At 43.2% G+C, this 6,338-nt stretch overlaps 1 pseudogene; it reads left to right on the top strand.

Moving 5' to 3' along the window:
* Positions 1-4,235: 4,235 nt before the first annotated feature.
* Positions 4,236-4,505, top strand: LOC142458121 (ATP synthase F(0) complex subunit e, mitochondrial pseudogene; annotated as a pseudogene).
* Positions 4,506-6,338: the final 1,833 nt, after the last annotated feature.

The following is a 6,338-nucleotide window of genomic DNA, read 5'->3' as shown; positions in this document are numbered from 1 at the left end:
ATTATCCTTTTGATTTCTCTAGGGTCTGCTGTGATGTCCCCTCTTTCATCCCTCATTATTTCTATTGAAATTTGTTCCCTCCTTTCTTTGGTTAGGTTTGCCAGTGGTCTGTCGATTCTGTTTATCCTTTCAAAGAACCAACTTTTAGCAGCATTAATTTTTTCCATAGTTTTCTTATTTTCCATTTCCCGAATCTCAGCCTTGAATTTTATTATTTCTTTTCTCTTGCTATTAGTAGGATTGTCCTGCTGACTCTGCTTTAGTTGCTGTAAATTTTGTGCCAGCATGTCAATCATGAGTCTCTTTTCCTTTTTCAGGAGTGCATGTATTGCTATGAAAATTCCTCTGATAACTTGCCTTTGCTGTGTCACATAAGTTTGATACATTGTGTTCTCATTCTCGTTGGTTTCTAGAAATTTCCTAATTTCATCTCTGATCTGTGCCAGTATGCACTCCTTTTGAAATAGACAGTTATTCATCCTACAATTGTTGCTCTTGTTTTCTTCGTCTTCCTATTGTCGATTTCCAGCCTATGGCTGGTGTTCTTTCAGCCTCCTGAATGGTTGCTTTGTTTTCATTCATTAAGCTGGGGAAGTTTTCCTCCAAGAATTCTCTCACTATTGTTTCAGATGACTTCTTTGTTGTGTCTTCCTCCAGTAATCCAATTATTCTGATGCTGTTCCTCTTCATTGCATCAGACATAGCTCTTATGTTTCTTCAGCTTCTCTGATGATCTTATTAGATTTTTATTCACATTTTTAAAATCTGCTTGGCTGTCCTCTAAGTCACTGGTACGGCTCTCTGCTTCCTCCAGTTGATTCTCGAGGTCCATGAGTCTGCCACTAGTCTGTTATGTCTTTCCTAAGCTCTTGTATTTCCCTTTGGTGTATGGACTTTATCTCCTCTATCATTTCATCCCTTTTCTGTGTTGTTTCTCTCATATGCTGTATGACTCCAAGCAGCATTCTGAAAAATTTTCTGTGGCAGATCAATGTCTTTAGACTCAGGACATCTTCTGCCATTGCCTTTTACTTCTCCTATTTTTTCGTTGAGGTCATTGGGGCTGATTGCTGTTTGTGTTGCATTGTTTTAGAGGAACTTGGTGCCATTTTCCAGGGAGTTGAAGAGTACTAGCTCTCTCTTGGGGACTCGTAGGAATGCTTCTTCGAACAGCTGATTTTACTATTCGATTAATCTACAACTTAATCCTCCTGTGGCTTCACTCTTAAGGACAGTGCCCAGAAGGCTGATGGGTTGCCTGCTTTGGTGTAGAACACCGCAAATGGTGAATTGGCCTGGTCAGGTAGATCACTGTGGAGGTTGGACAGAGGTTCCTGCAGCAGCTTGGAATATTGGCAAGTGTTGGCCGAGCTGCCTTAGGCCATGTGAGACACTAATGTAGGTGGTAGGAAGTTCCCTCAGTCAAGTGGGCCCACAGGGGACATATAGGAGCTCCCCCAGCCATACAGGCAGGGATTCCCCAGGAAGAAGTTGGGCGAAATATCCCCTGGTGGAGATTGGGGTGGAATTTCCGAGTCTCAGCCTAAGCTGCATAGGGTGGAGCTCACCTAACTGGGTGGGGGGCAGGAGTAAATACTGTAGGCTACGGGGAGTGGTCTGCAAGTTGGCAGTGGCCTGTGAGAGAATAGGGAAGAGACAAAGACCAGGGGTAAAATCAACTAAGCCCACTGAGACTGTGGGGGGATAGAGAGAAGAGAGGGAAACAAAAGTAACAATATAGCTGAGCCCTAATCCCTGCCGTGGGGCTGCAATGGTTTAATTCCTGCGTCAAGGTGGCAGCAAGCTGTGGCTGTGTTGAGATAAAACACTTGCACTGGCTCCAACTGGTCCTGGCTCTGGCAGGCAGTGGTGGGGCTAAGGTCAAACCCTAGCTGGCCTCCACTTTGGTAAGCCAAAAACAACCAGCCCCTCAAAACCACGTGGATCTGTGCCTGCTTATCTTTGTGATGCTCCTTCGGAGATCCAGCAGTGTTGAATTTCCTTCTGAGTATCTCTCCTCAGCTGATTTTTGTGGAGTTCCTCTGGCATGTGTTACTCAGTCGCCATCTTCCCAGAAGTTCCTGACTTTGATATTTTATAAGAGAGAGTTTTATATAAAGGATAAATGTACATTGAGAACGCATCCCAACCCTGTCCAGTCCAATCCTGAATGCAGGAGGAAAACTGAATCAGTGAGTGTGTAAGCATCCCAGCGCTGGCAGGGCTGCGTCAGTGTAGGTCCATGCGACTTCTCCTCAAGTATGTCTCACAGAAAGTGAGCCTTGCCAGCTGAAGCAGGGAACTAGCTAAGGCAGCTGCGCCCTGGTCTGACCATCAGAGAGCAAGAGACCAGAAAGCTAGGCTCGCCAAGCTATTCATCTCTCCGCCCTTCAATTAATCCCTCAAGTGTTCGTTGGCCAGGTTGGCACAATACACCTAACGATCACAGAGACACATTTATTAAGTCTTAAATAAGACAGAGACAATTCATCCAAGTAGGGGAGACCATTTGCACAAGGCCTCCGTGGTGTCCAAGGCCTTAAAGAAAACTAGCCACTTAAATAGGATGTGGAGTACAAGGGGAACTGTCCCAAAAGCATGATAGGCTGCACATCAACACATCACAGTTGCAGGGGGACCACGGCAGACGCTGTTGTGGGGCAGGAGTAGGACCCGCACATTAACACATTGCAGACGGATCCCGAGTTTACTCGTGTTTTTCGAACCATCTGTTACGACGGATCATGAGATAACTCTCTTTTTGTGAATGATTTGTTTTGTAATAATGTTACTAAGGATTGGTGTGAAATTGATATTCCACCACGTTTGGAAATGTTTAAAGGTCATCCTGAGGCTATTGCATTTCCAGCTCAGTGTGACTCTAGCCTCTTTGACTAGCCAAATGTGTGTTGATGACTTGTTTGAATTGTTTGACAAGGAATTCTGCACTTATGACCAAACCTCAGTGAGATGTAAAACGTCACCTAAATCGTTTAAGTGGTCTCCCGTTACACAAAAAGACATGAAGAGATTCTTAGCCCTAATTCTTCTAATGGGACAAACAAGAAAAGATAGCTGGAAAGATTATTGGTCAAGAGATCCTCTAATAGCTACCCCAATATTTTCGCAGACAATGAGCTGTAATAGATTTGAACAAATATGGACATTCTGGCACTTTAATGATAACACGAAAATGGACAATAACTCTGGAAGACTCTTTAAAATTCAACCTGTGCTGGATTATTTTCTCAATAAATTCAAGACACTTTACAGACCAAAGCAATAGTTGTCATTGGACGAGGGGATGATTCCGTGGAGAGGACGCCTGAGGTTTCAAACATACAACCCAGCAAAGATGACAAAGTCTGATTTACTTGTTAGGATGGTGTGCGAGAGTGACACAGGCTATATCTGCAATGTGGAAATTTATACTGGTAAAGGGAAGAAATTGGAAGAAACTGGTCTCTCAGTTCTTGGCCCTTATCTTGGTAGGTGGCACCATATCTACCCGGATAATTACTATAACAGTACCTCTACTGCTGATTTGCTACTGAAAAGCAAAACTAGAGTCTGTGGTACTATTAGAGTGAACAGAGGTTTACCGCTAACCCTAAAAGCCAAAGCATCAAGAATGAAGAAAGGTGACACAGTTTTCTGTAGAAAAGGTGACATTCTTCTCCTCATATGGAAAGACAAGTGAGATGTCAGAATGAGATCAACAATTCATGACGCTCTGTCTCAACTACAAGAAAGAACAATAGAAACTGTGGAGAGGATGCATTGAAACCTGTGTGTATACATCGATATAATGCCCACATGAAGAAAGTTGATCATGCAGATCAGTACCACTTGTATTATCCTATTCTAAGGAAAACAATGAAATGGACCCAAAAAAGTCATCCTTTATCTCATTAACTGTGGACTTTTCAATTGCTATAGAATTTACAATGCTCTGAATCCAGAGGAAAAAACTGAAGTACAAGCAGTTTCTCCTTTCAGTGGCAAAATACTGGATTACTGACCATGAAAATGAAGGCTCTCCAGAACCAGAGAGACATATGTCCAGCCCAACCCCCAGTAGAGCAGGGAGAGCACCATGTAAAGATCCACCAGGAAGGCTGTCAGGTGCCATGAAGCAGCATGAGCCTGTGTTCATTTCAGTCAATGAAAAAAAGAAGTTTCCTACCAGAGCCTGTAGAGTTTGCGCTGCCCATGGAAAAAGAAGTGAAGCGAAGGTCAGGGACAAGATGGTGCCCCCGGTGCAGGTCTCGCCGCTCATCAAGCTCACCCGCTACTCCGCCCTGTTCCTCGGCGTGGCCTACGGTGCCAAGCGCTACAGTTACCTGAAGCCTCAGGCGGAGGAGGAGAGGAGGATCGCGGCGGCCGAGGAGAAGAAGAAGCAGGATGAGCTGAAGCGCATCGCCAGGGAACTGGCAGAAGCCCAAGATGACAGCATCTTGAAGTGAGCTGCCCGTGGCCGGCGCCCTGAAGCAGCGGTGGACAAATAAAGCATGTGTTGTGGGACCGAAAAAAAAAGAAAAAGAAATGAAACCAGGCATATTTGCAAATTTTGTAAGGTACCGCTTCATAGAGAAAAACGTTATACAAAGTACCATACATTAAAAAAATACTAGGAACCTTTGTTTATATATAGGTCCTATGCTAACTACAATATATGAAATAATTGTAACTGTTTAGAATAAGGTCTCCACAACTAATCAAACCACAGGGCTAGGAGATCAGTTTTTCACAGGGTTTCAGGGATAAGACTTGCACACTGTCTTTGTTTCTCAATGTAGTTGTATAGTGTAGTTGTAGAGTATAGTAACAATAGTAGACTGTATAACAAAGGAACATATCAGCAAATGAACACTGGGGAACAAAGGATGTATTTTTTGTTTGATATACTGTATTTACTTTTACTGGTTTTCAAAGTAATATGGATTATGTTGATTGTTTTTACTAGAAGTTTATAATTTCATGAAGATTATAGTTCATAAAAGTAATAATGTTCCACATACATTGCAAAATATTGTTTCATAATGTGAGACAACGTTTTATATTCAAAAACTGAAAGTTATATATAAATAAATATGATAAAAAGTTGATGAGATGTAGATTCATTTATGGTTTAATGCAAAAAAAAACCCTAACAGTCGCAAAAATACACAGCCACTTGGGTAAGTTGGTAAAAAATATCCTTAATGTGTTAAGCTAGATAGAAGAGTTTACAAGACTGGCTCAGGAGCTCTCGAGCCAAGGAAGTCAGGATATGTCAGGATTATGTGCTCCTAGTATCTGAATTCCCATAAAAAAAACACAGAGCCAAGTGCCCTCCCTGGACCGACTAGGGGAGCTGTAGTTCTACTGGGCAAACACTTTTCACATTGCTGGTCATGGCCAGAAAGAATTCAGTGGGGAAAAAAAATTTTTTTTAAGAATTCAGTGGAGGCTTAAATCATATGGAGATTTGATTCATATGGAGATCGGTGGGTTTAGAGCTTTCGCTGTAATCCAGGCTTTCTGCACATTTAGTGCCCAGAATTTAAGCTCAAATACAGGCTCTGCCTTTCATAACAGAGGCTTTCCTCAAATGCCTGGAACCAAAAAGCCAGACACAAGCATGCACCTTGTCTGAGCAGCCTCCTTAGAGGGGGTTGCCAAAGTTTCAAATACAAATGTTCACTCCATTTCCCTGGGTCAGCGGAACGTGTCCTGTCTGTCATCTGTACCTGGATCCCCAGGGTATTTAAGTTGCCAAGGTTTCAGCGTCTAAGTAGAATGATTTCACTGTACCTCTATGATCCCAAATCCAAAGGGATCCTGAACACTATCCTGCAATTCTACTCGCTTCGCAGAGGCAATATGGTCTATATTTTCTTTTCTCAACCTTTATACCCCTCTCCACTTCCTCTCACCTGGTGACCTTCACCTCATACTTCGTTGAGAAAGCAGCAGCCATCAGATATTCCCACCCTTGCCTGAAGCGTGCCCATTGTACCCACCTTGCCTTCCTTGCTGTTCGGATGAACAAAGAACTTCACCTGTGCCATCCTTTCCACCTCCCCAAGGTGCCGTCTCCTCTGCATTGATGCTTTCTCCTTGCCTACTGGATAACTTCATCAGCATTTGTCTTTTGCTCGTTGAGCGTTGTCAGGAAGGTTGTCCTACAGGGTTGTCCTATAAGCGTTGTCTGTCCTATAAGCTCAGAACATGTGGGAGCTGAGCCGCAGAGAGAGGAACCAGAAACATGCGACCATGAAGCAGCTCCACAAGTCAGCTTTTTATATTTTCCTCTCCAGAGAGAATCAGTCATAGTTATTCCTTTGAGTGCTGTT

Source organism: Tenrec ecaudatus, chromosome 10 (assembly GCF_050624435.1).
Source record: "Tenrec ecaudatus isolate mTenEca1 chromosome 10, mTenEca1.hap1, whole genome shotgun sequence".
Taxonomy (NCBI): domain Eukaryota; kingdom Metazoa; phylum Chordata; class Mammalia; order Afrosoricida; family Tenrecidae; genus Tenrec; species Tenrec ecaudatus.
The sequence above is the reverse complement of the archived record's forward strand: the minus strand, read 5'-3'. Positions and strand labels throughout refer to the sequence as shown.